This window comes from Bufo gargarizans, chromosome 3, assembly GCF_014858855.1.
Source record: "Bufo gargarizans isolate SCDJY-AF-19 chromosome 3, ASM1485885v1, whole genome shotgun sequence".
NCBI classification, from domain to species: Eukaryota; Metazoa; Chordata; class Amphibia; order Anura; family Bufonidae; genus Bufo; species Bufo gargarizans.
In genome coordinates, this window is record NC_058082.1 from 537984073 (window position 1) to 538000197 (window position 16125).

General features: G+C 42.7%; 1 protein-coding gene and 1 pseudogene across 4 annotated transcripts in view; both read left to right on the forward strand.

The window, feature by feature from the left end:
- Positions 1-16125, forward strand: part of STS (steroid sulfatase) — a 331273-nt gene that overhangs the window by 116551 nt on the left and 198597 nt on the right. The window lies entirely within an intron of this gene.
- Positions 14167-14266, forward strand: LOC122933512 (annotated as a pseudogene).

A 16125-nucleotide genomic window follows, 5' to 3' on the forward strand; every position in this document is an offset into this window, starting at 1 on the left:
TGGAGTAGACACTTTGTTACAAATTTTGAACTAGTGCTATTGTAACCATTGCTATTTGTGGTAAAGAAATGGCTACAATAACTGCCCCCTGAACTGTGACCACTCACACTCACACTATCATCCACAGAGCCCTACCTTTTTTTAACCACTTCAGCCCCGCTAGGTGAAACCCCCTTCATGACCAGGCCACTTTTTACACTTCGGCACTACACTACTTTCACCGTTTATCGCTCGGTCATGCAACTTACCACCCAAATGAATTTTACCTCCTTTTCTTCTCACTAATGGAGCTTTCATTTGGTGGTATTTTATTGCTGCTGACATTTTTACTTTTTTTGTTATTAATCAAAATGTAACGATTTTTTTGCAAAAAAATGACATTTTTCACTTTCAGCTGTGAAATTTTGCAAAAAAAACGACATCCATATATAAATTTTTCGCTAAATTTATAGTTCTACATGTCTTTGATAAAAAAAAAAATGTTTGGGCAAAAAAAAAAATGGTTTGGGCAAAAAAAAATGGTTTGGGTAAAAGTTATAGCATTTACAAACTATGGTACAAAAATGTGAATTTCCGCTTTTTGAAACGGCTCTGATTTTCTGAGCACCTGTCATGTTTCCTGAGGTTCTACAATGCCCAAACAGTAGAAAAACCCCACAAATGACCCCATTTCGGAAAGTAGACACCCTAAGGTATTCGCTGATGGGCATAGTGAGTTCATAGAACTTTTTATTTTTTGTCACAAGTTAGCGGAAAATGATGATGATTTTTTTTATTTTTTTCTTACAAAGTCTCATATTCCACTAACTTGCGACAAAAAATTCTAGGAACTCGCCATGCCCCTCACAGAATACCTTGGGGTGTCTTCTTTCCAAAATGGGGTCACTTGTGGGGTAGTTATACTGCCCTGGCACTTTAGGGGCCCAAATGTGTGAGAAGTACTTTGCAATCAAAATGTGTAAGAAATGGCCTGCGAAATCCGAAAGGTGCACTTTGGAATATGCGCCCCTTTGCCCACCTTGGCAGCAAAAAAGTGTCACATGTGGTATCGCCGTACTCAGGAGAAGTTGGGGAATGTGTTTTGGGGTGTCATTTTACATATACCCATGCTGGGTGAGAGAAATATCTTGGCAAAAGATAACTTTTCCCATTTTTTTTTTTATACAAAGTTGGCATTTGACCAAGATATTTTTCTCACCCAGCATGGGTATATGTAAAATGACACCCCAAAACACATTCCCCAACTTCTCCTGAGTACGGCGATACCACATGTGTCACACTTTTTTGCTGCCTAGATGCGCAAAGGGGCCCAAATTCCTTTTAGGAGGGCATTTTTAGACATTTGGATCCCAGACTTCTTCTCACACTTTCGGGCCCCTAAAAAGCCAGGGCAGTATAAATACCCCACATGTGACCCCACTTTGGAAAGAAGACACCCCGAGGTATTCAATGAGGGGCCTGGCGAGTTCCTAGAATTTTTTTTTTTTGCATAAGTTAGCGGATATTGATTTTTTTTTTTTTTTGTTTTTTTTCTCACAAAGTCTCACTTTCCGCTAACTTAGGACAAAAATTTCAATCTTTCATGGACTCAATATGCCCCTCACGGAATACCTTGGGGTGTCTTCTTTCCAAAATGGGGTCACATGTGGGGTATTTATACTGCCCTGGCTTTTTAGGGGCCCTAAAGCGTGAGAAGTCTGGAATATAAATGTCTAAAAATGTTTACGCATTTGGATTCCGTGAGGGGTATGGTGAGTTCATGGGAGATTTTATTTTTTGACACAAGTTAGTGGAATATGAGACTTTGTAAGAAAAAACAAAAACAAACAAAAAATGTCCGCTAACTTGTGCCAAAAAAAATGGCTGAATGGAGCCTTACCGGGGGGGGGGGGGGGGGGGGTGTGTGATCAATGACAGGGGGGTGATCACCCATATAGACTCCCAGATCACCCCCCTGTCATTGATCACCCCCCCTGTAAGGCTCCATTCAGACGTCCGCATGATTTATACGGATCCATGGATACATGGATCGGATCCACAGAACGCATGCGGACGTCTGAATGGAGCCTTACAGGGGGGTTATCAATGACAGGGGGTGATCAGGGTAATCAGGGTGATCACCCCCCTGTCACTGATCACCCCCCCTGTAAGGCTCCATTCAGACATCCGCATGATTTTTTACGGATCCATGGATACATGGATCGGATCCACAGAACGCATGCGGACGTCTGAATGGAGCCTTACAGGGGGGTTATCAATGACAGGGGGTGATCAGGGTGATCACCCCCCTGTCACTGATCACCCCCCCTGTAAGGCTCCATTCAGACATCCGCATGATTTTTTACGGATCCATGGATCGGATCCACAGAACGCATGCGGACGTCTGAATGGAGCCTTACAGGGGGGTTATCAATAACAGGGGGTGATCAGGGTGATCACCCCCCTGTCACTGATCACCCCCCCTGTAAGGCTCCATTCAGACGTCCGCATGATTTTTAAGGATACATGGATCGGATCCGTAAAAATCATGCGGACGTCTGAATGGAGCCTGACAGGGGGGTGATCAATGACAGGGGGGTGATCAATGACAGGGGGGTGATCACCCACCTGTCATTGATCACCCCCCTGTAAGGCTCCATTCAGACGTCCGCATGATTTTTACGGATCCATGGATACATGGATCGGATCCGTAAAAATCATGCGGACGTCTGAATGGAGCCTGACAGGGCGGTGATCAATGACAGGGGGTGATCAGGGAGTGTATATGGGTGATCACCCGCCTGTCATTGATCACCCCCCTGTAAGGCTCCATTCAGACGTCCGCATGATTTTTACGGATCCATGGATACATGGATCGGATCCGTAAAAATCATGCGGACGTCTGAATGGAGCCTGACAGGGCGGTGATCAATGACAGGGCGGTGATCAATGACAGGGCGGTGATCAATGACAGGGCGGTGATCAATGACAGGGCGGTGATCAATGACAGGGCGGTGATCAATGACAGGGCGGTGATCAATGACAGGGCGGTGATCAATGACAGGGCGGTGATCAATGACAGGGCGGTGATCAATGACAGGGCGGTGATCAATGACAGGGCGGTGATCAATGACAGGGCGGTGATCAATGACAGGGCGGTGATCAATGACAGGGCGGTGATCAATGACAGGGCGGTGATCAATGACAGGGCGGTGATCAATGACAGGGCGGTGATCAATGACAGGGCGGTGATCAATGACAGGGCGGTGATCAATGACAGGGCGGTGATCAATGACAGGGCGGTGATCAATGACAGGGCGGTGATCAATGACAGGGCGGTGATCAATGACAGGGCGGTGATCAATGACAGGGCGGTGATCAATGACAGGGCGGTGATCAATGACAGGGCGGTGATCAATGACAGGGCGGTGATCAATGACAGGGCGGTGATCAATGACAGGGCGGTGATCAATGACAGGGCGGTGATCAATGACAGGGCGGTGATCAATGACAGGGCGGTGATCAATGACAGGGCGGTGATCAATGACAGGGCGGTGATCAATGACAGGGCGGTGATCAATGACAGGGCGGTGATCAATGACAGGGCGGTGATCAATGACAGGGTGATCAGGGGTTTATAAGGGGTTAATAAGTGACGGGGGGGTGGGGGGTGTAGTGTAGTGTAGTGTGGTGTTTGGTGGGACTGTACTGACCTACCTGAGTCCTCTGGTGGTCGATCCTAACAAAAGGGACCACCAGAGGACCAGGTAGGAGGTATATTAGACGCTGTTATGAAAACGGCGTCTAATATACCTGTTAGGGGTTAAAAAATTCGGATCTCCAGCCTGCCAGCGAGCGATCGCCGCTGGCAGGCTGGAGATCCACTCGCTTACCTTCTGTTCCTGTGAGCGCGCGCGCGTTCACAGGAAATCTCGCGTCTCGCGAGAAGACGCGTATATGCGTCCAGGAGGAATAAAGCAACCACCTCCCGGACGCATATACGCGTACGGCGGTCGGGAGGTGGTTAAAGATGACCTGCAGCAGTGAATAAAAATGGCTTGGAAACCTGGTGTAAAACTTTGTATGTGGAGATTAAGGACCTGTGGTCTTCTATTGGCTGATAAGGATCATGTGGCATGTATATGGCAGTTGGGATATGAAGAGAGACTTGCAGGCTTCTATTGGCTAATGTAGGTCATATGTGTTTTGAATTTTTGGGGGGAATATCTCGGGGACAGTAAGAGCTAGAGAGCTGAGACCCGGTCTGAAACCTTCCTGGGCACCTGATGTACCGGTGTGACAAATTTCGTGATTGTAAATGCAATGGTGTGGATTCCTTTAGCAGAAATGCACTCAGCTTTTATATATTAGATGACATGTATGCACTTCTGCCTAAAGGGCTGCAAAATGGGCTTATTGAATTCAATAGGGTTAGTTTGGCCTTCAAAACGGCCCAAAAAATAGGACATCTTATTTTTGGACATCCATTATTAACTTGCCATTAGGGTGGGGGGAGTTACTAGCCCCATAAACTTAAATGGTTCTGAAAACTGCCATCACATAGCCAGCCTTTTTCCATGGTTGTGTGAATGTTCCCTGAGTTTTGGTTTACCAAACTCCTTTTACTGATAACATAATCGGGATTTCTGATTTATCTGAGGATTGCGCCTTTTAAAAGCCATATTCGTTTGCCTATATCAGGCATCCTCAAACTGTGGCCCTCCAGCTGTTGTAAAACTCCAAAGCCTACAGCAGGGCATTGTAGGATTGTTTGGGCATGCTGGGAGTTGTAGTTTTGCAACAGCTGGAGGGCCACAGTTTGAGGATGCCTGGCCTAGACAGAACAAGTACAAACAGTATTTCTTTATCTAGCATACCCTCATTGTATCCATGCCTTTATAGATGCACGAGGTTAACACCAGCAGGGTAACCCATTATTAGTTCATTATCAAATGACCAGCCTTACAGTAGTGCCTTGTCCAAAGTGTAGAAACCCTTTTAAGCTAATGTGTTCTTGCCTCTCTCAAGGAAGTCTTTCTAATGTCAGCCAAACCAGAGACTCCTCCAAAACAAAGAGGCACCCATCTGTAGGCTGCTTTTACATGGCACTTTTTCCCATAGAACATTTCCTGCACTGAAAGTCCCCCACATACAGTATTGCTGGATCTCCACAATGAGAACAAGTACCCTCAAAAGAAATGTTTCATGCAGATGTCATCGGTTAGGACTGCAAAGAGTTACTACTTCTAATTGCAAGACTATATTTCTTTTTTTTTTTTTTTTTTTTATGGATCACCTTTTTAGGGCTTATCAATTCAATTTGCTTTCAAGAGCAAACTTTTTTTTTTTTTTTTTTTTTCCCATTATCATTTAAGTTATCAAACAAATGAGCAAAGCAATGTACGGAGACTTAAATCTGCAATAGTCTGAAGATTCTCACAGCTCAATGACCACTGGAATTAAGTGGGCAATTTTGTCTGCCCATTAATTGTAAATAGATTAAGTGTTTTTTTTTTTTTTTGGGGGGGGGGGGGGGTTTCACACACGGAGGAAAGGGAAATCGATATACATTTCTTAACTTGTCCTGACTCTTATCCATATTTACTAATAAAGTGGAAATATCATGCACTTCAGGTAGCTTACAACACTGAAATCCTGGAACATGACTTGATTGACAGGTTAGTTATGGGTTGTACTGCCTGTAATTACCCGAGCATGTTACTTCCATTAATTTACTCACTAGGAGTTTTACAATAATATAAAGTGAATGGATAGTAATTAATGCACTTTAAATTTTAATACATTTATTGCTTAAGTCTTCACAATAAATGGCCTAATTTGCAGACACTTGAGATTTCATAAAGGTCAGAAAATGCCATGCTTAACCTTTTAGAATTAGCAAAGCATGTAGCATGCACTTGTTCATTTGAAAACTGTGCTTTCTTCAAAGTCAAAGAGCTTTATTTTTTAGTTATGAGAGGCTATTAAAGCTCATTGGCCATGGCAGACTTGCTAATCATAATTTTTAATGCATTGTAGAATTGAATTAATGAAATGTTTTGAAATAAAGCATATAAAATCAAATTTTCAGTCCTTCAGTTAGATTTCAACTTTTTTTTTTTTTTTTTTTTTTGGCAAGAGCTTATTTTTGCTACAAAGTAAAATAACTTGTGTTTCCCCCCCCCCCCCCCACCCCCTTCCTTTCTACTACTGCATTAGGCACATAATGAATTATGGTAACTGGATGTCTAATGGGAGTTAGGTTGGATACCAGATTTTGACCTCTAAATTCATGAAAATTTAAATGCGGCACAATTTCTTTCTCTCATTATGTTCAGATCAGAGCCATTTTATCTGTAGAGCTGCATATGAGTATTTCCAGCCTTTAAAATCCTTCCTTATTACAGGGAATCGTTCTTGCGTCTCCCTCATCTTAGCCCAATGACGCTGTGCACTCAGCAGGACGGCAGGTCAGACTTTCATGGACCATGGTCTGTGAAAATCAACTTGTGTGAATGAGGCCTAAATGTACTTCTTATTTTGGACCTTAACCACCTGTTTTTGCCGAACTCTGCTCAGGTTATGAGAGAAGAACTGTTCTGCCTGAGCTGGGCTCAGGTGGAAGTATAGGGGACGGGGATGCTTCAGAGATCTCCAGATTGGTAGCATCTAGAAGCATTGGCATAGCATTGTTTTGAAAGAATTAGAAATCTTCTGCCTATTTTGGACTATTCGAAATCGCTCTGACTAATCGAGGTAAAACTTGCTTTTACTTTCACTTAAAGCTGCATTCACTGCATCCTGATTTCTAACAGTATCTTCCCGTACAGTGGAGATAATGCTGCTGTTCTGGTACTGCTTGGATGCCAGCATATGAGCAGCTAAAGCAGCCATCCTTCCCTCCCCTTCAGTCTGGAGGAGGGGGAGCAGAGTTGACAGCCTGCAGGAGGAAAGGAAAAAATTGTAGACTATTTTTAAAACATGGCATTGGTCTTGTGACCCACCTAATGTGTTTTTTTTTTTTTTTTTTTTTTTTTTTAACCACAGTGAACATACAAGTATTTGAATACCCTGTGATTTTTGCAAGGTCTCCCACTTAGAAATCATGGAGGGATCTGAAATTCACATTGTACATGCACTCCCACTCAGACAGAATAAAAAAATTAAAATTCAGGAAATTGCATTGTATTACACAGACTACTACCATGGGCAAGACCAAAGAGCTGTCAAGACACCAAAGACAAAATTGTGGACCTCCACAAGGCTGGAAAGGGCTACAGGGCAATTGCCAAGCAGCTTGGTGAAAATTGATCAATTTGTTGGAGCGATTGTTAGAAAAATGTAAGAGGCTAAAGACTGCTGTCAGTCTACCTCGGACTGGGGCGCCATGCAAGATTTCACCTCGTGGGGTATCGCTGATGAAAGGTGAGGAATCTGCCCAGAACTTCAAGGGAGGAGCTGGTCAATGACCTGAAGAGAGCTGGGCCAACAGTTTTTCAAAGGGCACTGTCGGAAGAACAGTGCGCGGTCATGGTTTCAAATCATGCATTGCATGGAAGGTTCCCCTGCTCAAGTAATCGCATGTCCAGGACCATCTGAAGTTTGCCAATGACAATCTGGATGACCCAGAGGAGGAATGGGAGAAAGTCATGTGGTCAGATGAGACCAAAGTAGAACTTTTTGGTCTAAACTTCACTTTTCGTGTTTGGAGGAAAAAAGGATGAGTTGCATCCCAAGAACACCATCCCTACTGTGAAGCATGGGGTTGGTAACATCATGCTTTGGGGGTGCTTTTCTGAGAAGGGGACAGAACAACTGCACTGTATTAAGGAGAGGATGGATGGGGGCCATTTATTTGAGTGATTTTGAGCAACAAACCTCCTTCCCTCAGAGCATTGAAGATGGGTCGTGGCTGGGTCTTCCAACATGACAAGGACCCAAAGCACACGGCCAGGATAACCAAGGAGTGGCTCCGTAAGAAGCGCATTAAGATTCTGGAGTGGCCTAGCAAGTCTCCAAACCTAAATCCAATAGAACATCTTTGGAGGGAGCTGAAACTCTGTGTTGCTCAGCAACCGCCTCGAAACCTAGGAGAGCTGTGTGGAAGAGTGGGCCAAAATCCCTGCTGCAGTGTGTGCAAACCTGGAACCTGGTTAAGAACTACAGGAAATGTTTGCTCTGATTGCAAACAAAAGCTTCTGTTCCAAATATTTAACACTGCTTTTTCTCAGGTGTTCAAATACTTATGTTCAGCAGTGCAAGACAAATTATTTAAAATCGTACAATGTGATTTTGTGTGTGTGTGTATGTAGTGTATGTGTGTATGTATATATATATATATATATATATATATATATATATATATATATATATATATATATATATATATTCTCTGCAATCTGAATTTCAGACCCCCTCCATGATTTCTAAGTGGGAGAACTTACTTTTTCTCACTGTGTATCTATCCCTAAAATCTACATTGAGTCCTATAACATAAGTTGGAACAGAAAATTAAAATGTTATGACTGCTGGAACACAAAGGGGATATTCATCATTGAGGCTAAAATTGTCACTAAGGGGTTAAATATGCATTGTATGTTAATAATATTTACAGAAGATGCATATAAAAAAAATCTACAAGCTGGTAATTTATATTTTTTACTTTCATCTTTTAAAAATTGCCTGCTCTGTGTTTTTGAGTTAATGTTTTAATTGGTACTAATTTTTCAGGACTATCAATTGGTCTATTGCACATATTGGCACCCACAATGTCACACTGGTGGTGTCAAGACAATTGGAAATGGTGGTATATATTAACTGCGGCATTTAAGAAGGTTAAATTGCCCTGCTTCAGCTGCTGCTCTCTTGGGTCCCCTCAACACCCATGAGATCAGCATGATGAAAATGGGGTAGGAACAATTACCCAACCTACTTTTATTTTTGATTGGGAAAGTATTTCTTGGTAATGTTTCTCTTTTAGTCTTTTGGACAGCATTTTGTATCCATGTTTTGCCAAAACTAGAAGTTAATACCAAATACAGGTTGCAGACACATAATTTGTTCATATGATTGCTTCCTTAATGGTGTTGAGTGAGCATGCTTGGCCAAACTGCTGTTTTGGCTCGAGTATCGCTATGCTCAGCAGATCCCATTGCTCTGCCGAATACTGTGGGTGCTTGAGTAACATTTTACTACAATGAAAGTCCATTGGAAACCAGAGCATCAAACCAGGCACCCTCTGCTCTGACCCTCTGGGTCACAAAAAAGTTAGAAATTGATGTAAACGCCATCAAAAATGGTTTTGGAAACAGCATTAAGAGGATGGCTGGATGCGTCTTGGATTCCTATTATCTACAACATACGACAGACAACCACACAAAGGCTATATGCCAAAAGCCCGGTATATGCAAGCCATCAATATATCCATGAGACAGGTGACGGGCTGAGTCAGAATACCTTGCAATGGCAGCCTTGTGAGACATTCCAAACCAGCTCTTATCTGACTGAGAGCCAGTAAGCCTCAAAGGGTAACTTCAGATCTGTTGGATGGCTTGAGTGGACCTGCACACCTAGATCAATATTAGGGAGACGGCAGTTTTCTGATTGTCCTAACATAATATTCTATACAGTTTTTTCATGTAAAAACATTTTCGTGAAAATGGGCAGAATCTGCATTGTTTTTCAGCTGAAACATTTGCATGGAAAATTTGAGATCTACTCTACTCAGGAACAGCGCCATCTATTGGTTTTATAGTCTGTTTTGAGCGCAAATTTTTATTTCTCATATCGGTGAGATCGTGAAAACTCAGATCCAATGGTATATTCTAACCCCCCCCCCCCCCTTCCTCCCCCTGGCATTTCCAAAGTGATAGGGATGCTTGTTGGGGCAGAATATGCAGAAGTAGAACTGCACAGATTTGAAGGGGGGGGGGGAACTAATATTCTAAACAAATAAATATATATTTGATAGTGATTATATAGATTTACTTGCCTAAAGAATTATTAGGAACACCATATTAATATGGTGTTGGACCCCCTTTTGCCTTGAGAACTGACTTGATTCTACGTGGCATTGATTCAACAAGGTGCTGATAGCATTCTTTAGAAATGTTGGCCCATATTGATAGGATAGCATCTTGCAGTTGGAGACTTGAGGGATGCACATCCAGGGCACGAAGCTTCCGTTCCACCACATCCCAAAGATGCTCTATTGGGTTGAGGTCTGGTGACTGTGGGGGCCATTTTAGTACAGTGAACTCATTGTCATGTTCAAGAAACCAATTTAAAATGATTCAAACTTTGTGACATGGTGCATTATCCTGCTGGAAGTAGCCATCAGAGGATGGGTACATGGTGGTCATGAAAGGATGGACATGGTCAGAAACAATACTCGGGTAGCCCGTGGCATTTAAACGATGGCCCATTGGCACTAATGGGCCTAAAGTGTGCCCAGAAAACATCCCCCACACAATTACACCACCACCAGCCTGCACAGTGGTAACAAGGCATGATGGATACATGTTCTCCTTCTTCTGTTTACGCCAAATTCGGACTCTACCATTTGAATGGCTCAACAGAAATCGAGACTCATCAGACCAGGCAACATTTTTCCAGTCTTCAACAGTCCAATTTTGGTGAGCTTGTGCATATTGTAGCCTCTTTTACCTATATGTAGTGGAGATGAGTGGTACCCGGTGGGGTCTTCTGCTGTTGTAGCCCATCAGCCTCAAGGATGTGCGTGTTGCTGCTTCACAAATGCTTTGTTGCATACCTCTGTTGTAACGAGTGGTTATTTCAGTCAACGTTGCTCTTCTATCAGCTTGAATCAGTCGGCCCATTCTCCTCTGACCTCTAGCCTCAACAAGGCATTTTTGCCCACAGGACTGCCGCATACTGGATGTTTTTCCCTTTTCACGCCTTTCTTTGTAAAACCTAGAAATGGTTGTGCGTGAAAATCCCAGTAACTGAGCAGATTGTGAAATACTCAGACCGGCCCGTCTGGTACCAACAACCATGCCACACTCAAAATTGCTTAAATCTCCTTTCTTTCCCATTCTGACATTCAGTTTGGAGTTCAGGAGATTGTCTTGACCAGGACCACAACCCTACATGCATTGAAGCAACTGCTGTGTGTATGTATATATGTGTGTGTGTGTGTGTGTGTGTGTGTGTGTGTAAAATATATATATATATATATATATATATATTCTCAATATTATATTGTATAGAAGTCCACCCAAGCCATCCAACAGATCTGAAGTAACTTTACCTGAGAACCAGCAAGCCTCAGATGAGGGCTGGTTTGGAATATCTCATAGTGCACAAGGCTGCCATTGTAAGGTATGCTGACTAAGCCTGTTATCTGTCTCATGGATAGATTGATGGCTTGCATATACCTGGCTGTGGGTGTATAGTGTATGTCATAGATAATAATGGGAGTACAAGCCACATCCAGCCATCCTCTTAAAGCGGTTTCCAAACCATTTTGATGGGGGTTTCCATCAATTTCTAACCCCCTTGCTTGGGGTTCTCCCATTGACTTCCATTGTATTTGGTAGAACACACGAGCATACCGATGTGTTCAGCCAGAGCACACAAGCACTACTATTACTCGATAACTATTCCTTAACTATGTTGTAGGTGTGGAATGGCAGGTAAATGCATCTGGTGCATGCATAAATACAGGGGATAATGTTGCCCACATATGCCACACATTCAGTTACTGTTTAGTGCCTTTTAATTTAGTGGAAGAAACTAAAAACAGCTTTTGCATATTGTGCGTCCTAAGGACACGTAGAATATCAGGCTCCTCTATTGAGGACCTCATAAACTGGTGCAGTCAGGTGATTTCAACAAAAACACCTGTGTATTAAACAATAAATTATGATTTAAGGTTTTATGAAACATTTCAGTTGATGGGATTATTTACTTTTTAGGTATAGATTGGCTAAAACCTTTAATACCCAGGTAATATCCATGGTTATACTGTGTGCAGCTGGAGTTGGGCCTTTTTAACATCAGATTTTGCAGCAGTAATTATTTGCAACATTTTTATTTTGCATTAAATCCGTTTTGTGTCAGATCCAGATGAGCTTTATTGTTAATAAGAATAGTTTAGCAAAATGGTCTTCAATGTTCTCCAGCTGTGAATTCATTATTATTACTATTGTGAAAAATTTAATTTCACAGTCATTAATCTGACCATTGATCACATTAGTCTGAGAGAATCCTCTTGGTAAAGTCATCAGTCCATGTAGAGTTTCTTTCTCAGTATAGTGAGTATTAGTTAGCTTGGTCTATATACTGAGAGGAGTGCTCTATTTTCTAGGTTCTGTTCATATTGCATTGTTGGTTTCCATTTGACTTACACTTGGAAAGTCTACTCCCATGTGTGCCAAACATACTTTTGACACAATCAACGATCACCTATAGGTGTCAGACGTTCCCGTGTCAGGTACCAAGAGATCAGAAAAACTGGCAACACGTGGGTTAAATTAACAAGTTGTATCTTACTGTGTTTGTTTTTGGTGAGTGCCACACCCCTTGCTTCAGGTGTTGCTTTTTGGTAATTTACCTTCTCCAGAAGTAGCCACTTCTCAGTCTTGGAGGTGCGGTTTATAGATTTTTCTTTGTCTTCTTACTAGCTGGTCGGTTGTACTCTGGTGCTTCTGGAGTTTCCAGTTTTCTACTCTAAGCGAAGTCTTGTCTTTTTCTTATTGTATGGTTTGTTGTATTCCCTGTTTGTATCTGGGCCTGAGACGGAGGCTTCCATTCGTCCATCTGGGGAGGAATGGGTTGTCTCTGGTCCTAACCTTTATTCCAGGGCATTATAGGGAAATTGGGGCCTAGGTATACTGCATATGAATATGCCTACCTTCAAGGTCCATCTATATTGATGGGTATTTAGGGCCCAAATTAGTGTTATTTAGGCAGTGACCTGTTCCTTCCCTAGTTTCCAAGCTCAGTTCCTGTTCCCCTTCCCTCTTGTGTGTGGAGTACAGCCCCCCCCCCCCCCCCCCCACATACACACACTGATTATGACAATAGGCTCCCATGCTAAAGGAACTTATAATTTATGATACACAATGATGCACATTTTATTATAAGCAGCGCCATGTAACTCTAGCAGACTTTTTGAGCGGTGCACCTTTTTTAAAAATGGTTCACTTGTCAGTTGGATTGAATAAAGATGAACACCTTAAAGAGGACCTGTTAACACAAAATGCAATCTGAAAGCACAATATGATAGGACAGGAGAAGCAGAGCAGATTTGATAATCTTGTGGGAAAAGAATTTGTAAAACTTTTTTTTTTATTTTATTTTTTTATATCCCTTCTGTGAAGAGCTATTGGTATAGGAGGTGTTCAGTGATGGCTCTCTGTATGCACACATACATACAATTCTATATTTATATCACTTGTAACTCCTCCCTCCTGTACTCCTCTAAAGGCATTCCGTTATGCATTCCATCATAGACTTGTGTTAATGGTCCGTGGTAACTGATTCCATGATGCAATTCAGATTTTAGCACCAAATGAAGCGCAGAATATGAAATTAGCTCATCTATAGACAAAAGGTTGTTTCCCTCTTGTCCTTCTTGGGACCGGAAACAGAGGTTAAAAGGTCCCTCCAACCTCCACCCACCAGTGTTATTCCTGTCCCTTCAGGGGATAGACGCAGAGAGGTTCCCTGCTCTAGGGCTGAAGAGCTTCTACAAGAACATTTTGGGGCCTAAGACTGGGACTAGAATCGGGGGTTGTCTGACCTCTCCTTCCAGATCTCGAATAGCCTTACTAACACATCTCTGGGTAGAGGTCCCTTAGCAGCCCAGAACCCACCTGGTGGAGTCCGAGCCTATAGGTTGGTTCTCTGGCTTAGGTTCGATCATTGGGTTCATCCTCATACTGGCATGGCCACTTATAGGGTTTGAAGTAACTCTTATATGGAGGTCCCCTGGCTTACTACTAACCCTGAAGTGGGTTAGTAGATAACCCTGGAGGTTATCTCCCTAAGGACTGCTATGGGTTCATGGAGCTTGGATCCGCTGTTCCTTAATGGAGTTCAGCAGGATCAAGCCTCAGTGCTTCTGAAACAGTCAGCAGCTGGAATGGGGCCTCTTTTCTCCTTAACATTCTGTATGCAAGTGTTGGCAGAAGCTGCATGACCTTATTGGTGCTTGCTTCGGCAGTACATATATACAAGAAAAAAAAGGAAACGATACAGAGAAGATTGGCATGGCCCCTATGCAAGGATGACATGCAAAATTTGTGAAGCATTCCATAAAAATGGCCTGCTGCCGCTTGCCTCCTACTGGTGCCCGGACACACAAAAGTAACAAGGTAGGGGACAGGAAGTTAAAGCTAAAGGGGTCCTAAGATGAAAACCTTGGGTAAGGATCCAGTGTGACAAAGATTAGGGAAAGCCTAGTGGAGATGAGTGTTAGTTCAATCTGTACTCTATCGTTTGGGGAGTGGAGTAGCCTACAGTGCCTATTCACAATCTACAGTTTAGCGCAAAGCTGTATTTGGAGCCACATTCCTCCATGGACAATATTAATGGAAATTGTTTGTAATTCAAGGAGTGCAAGACTTGTACCGGCCGTGTGTGGTCGGTTTTATCTATTTGCACCTAAGGGTGCTGATGTCATGAACATTAGGGACCATGCCTTCATTGCACCTAATACCCATAACTTCAAGGGCACCTCTGTCTCCTCTGGGAATAAGACTCCCAACACTGCATGCCAACCCAGGGAGCTACCAAGCGACAATAGAAACTGTGCATTCCCCTGTCCACATTCACACTTACAGCCATGCTCACACATATAAGCTGCAGCTATGTATGCTGCACAGGTCCTGTAACCTTTTGCCACTCCTCAGTCTCCTGGCTAGTGCCATGTAAAGATCTTGTGAACCCCTTAAGACTGCCTCTTACCTTGAAGATATGCAGGCAGGTGGGTTCTCGGTTGGCATGGTTTCTTCAGGAGGGTTCTTTCTCCTTTCTTTGCACTTGAGTTCATACCAACATCTCCTTGTATGGGATCCCAAGCTTGTCCTGCACTTGTATAAAGTTATTTGTACGGTTTTTGGTTACCTCATCGTTTGTCCATGCCTGCTGTGTACCAGTGCTGTCGGGTTGGCTTGATTTCTTACATATACCTTGTAGACATTCCAGAGTTGGTTGTTTTATCATATTATAATTAAGCTCTTGGGAATGAACTGCAATGGGGTCTACAGTAAAATATTACTTTGTAGTGGTTATATATGATGTTACAATATTTTATCTGGTTTTAGAGCAAGTTGCTTTTTACACAATGGTACTTGCCATATAGACTAGTCTTGGTGGTAAAGGGCATCCTTTTTATGGCCACTGTCTAAGACAATGTATTCCTCCTAAGTATTTTAAGTCTATAAACAGAGGTAGGTCTGATCAAGGATGCAGATAGAGACTTAACGACTGGGTTCACAAATTCTGTCAAGATTTCTTTACTGGCAGAATCAAAGTGTCTGTCTTGGGTTTATTCCTGATTCTAGTAAATGGTATTTTTATCTCATGATATCTGAGATGTTGTCCTTAGAATTGGTCCCTCCCCCATGAGGGATGAATTGGAATTAGACTTACCGGTCATTTGGTTTCCATAGATTCCCTCATGACAGCACCTGTACATTCCCTCCCTTACTATGTAAATATTGCATGTAAGATTTTCTCAAGTGTGTGTGTGTGTGTTTTTTAAAATCTGTTGCATTCATCCTGGTGTAGTAATCTGGATAAACACTGGTGGGTGGAGGGAGAGACCTACCTTTTTAACCTGTTTCCTGTCCCAAGAAGGTCAAAGGTGAACAACCTCCTGTTGTGCATCATGAGGGAATCTCTGGAAACCGAATTACTGATGCATCAAAATAAAATTTTATATATATAAAATTGTATTTGGATGTACAGGTAATTCGGGTTCCAGAGATTCCCTCATGATGCACAACAGGAGGTTGTTCACCTTTGACCTTCTTGGGACAGGAAACAGGTTAAAAAGGTAGGTCTCTCCCTCCACCCACCAGTGTTTATCCAGATTACTACACCAGGCTGAATGCAACCGTTTTATTGCTTACTTCTGTTACAACAAAGTTTGAAATAACTGGACCCCTCAGTCATTGC